Genomic DNA, 561 nt, shown 5'->3' with positions numbered 1-561 from the left:
AATATACATGTTTATATGTGTGTATGTATGTATGCATACACATACGCACACATGTGAAGGCGCGTGGTCTTGCGGCGACGGGGTGTGCGGAGGGTATTTAAGCTCATGATCGCAACGTTACGCCTTATTACACAGTGCTCTCATCCATTCAGCTCTAGTGAATATCAGCTGGGTGCTGATTCAGTTCTCTCTCTCTCTCTCTCTCTCCTCCAGATGTCACATGCTGGAATATCCTGGAGGGTCAAGGGTGAATGTCTGGGTAGGTATGTGTGTCTTGCTCGCGACTGCGTCAGACAACTAAAACAATCAGAGAATACACGCACCAGCTACGGAGTCGCATTCGGTTGTGAATGACGGCTAAGTAACTCCCTCACATACACACATGCACGCGCGCACACATACATACATACATGCACACACGTATACATACATGCACGCGCGCACACACGTATACATACATATACATGTATTGTTACATATATGTGTATAATATACACATGTATATGTATATATATATATAAATATATGTGAATATGCATACATATGTGTGTGTAGTGTATA

At 43.0% G+C, this 561-nt stretch overlaps 1 protein-coding gene across 1 annotated transcript in view; it reads left to right on the top strand.

The window, feature by feature from the left end:
* LOC106882474 (formin-binding protein 4) overlaps window positions 1–561 on the top strand; it is a 365,705-nt gene that overhangs the window by 81,678 nt on the left and 283,466 nt on the right. The gene's annotated exons all lie outside the window — the stretch shown is intronic.

This window comes from Octopus bimaculoides, chromosome 7, assembly GCF_001194135.2.
Source record: "Octopus bimaculoides isolate UCB-OBI-ISO-001 chromosome 7, ASM119413v2, whole genome shotgun sequence".
NCBI classification, from domain to species: Eukaryota; Metazoa; Mollusca; class Cephalopoda; order Octopoda; family Octopodidae; genus Octopus; species Octopus bimaculoides.
This window is presented reverse-complemented; position numbering and strand designations above follow the sequence as displayed.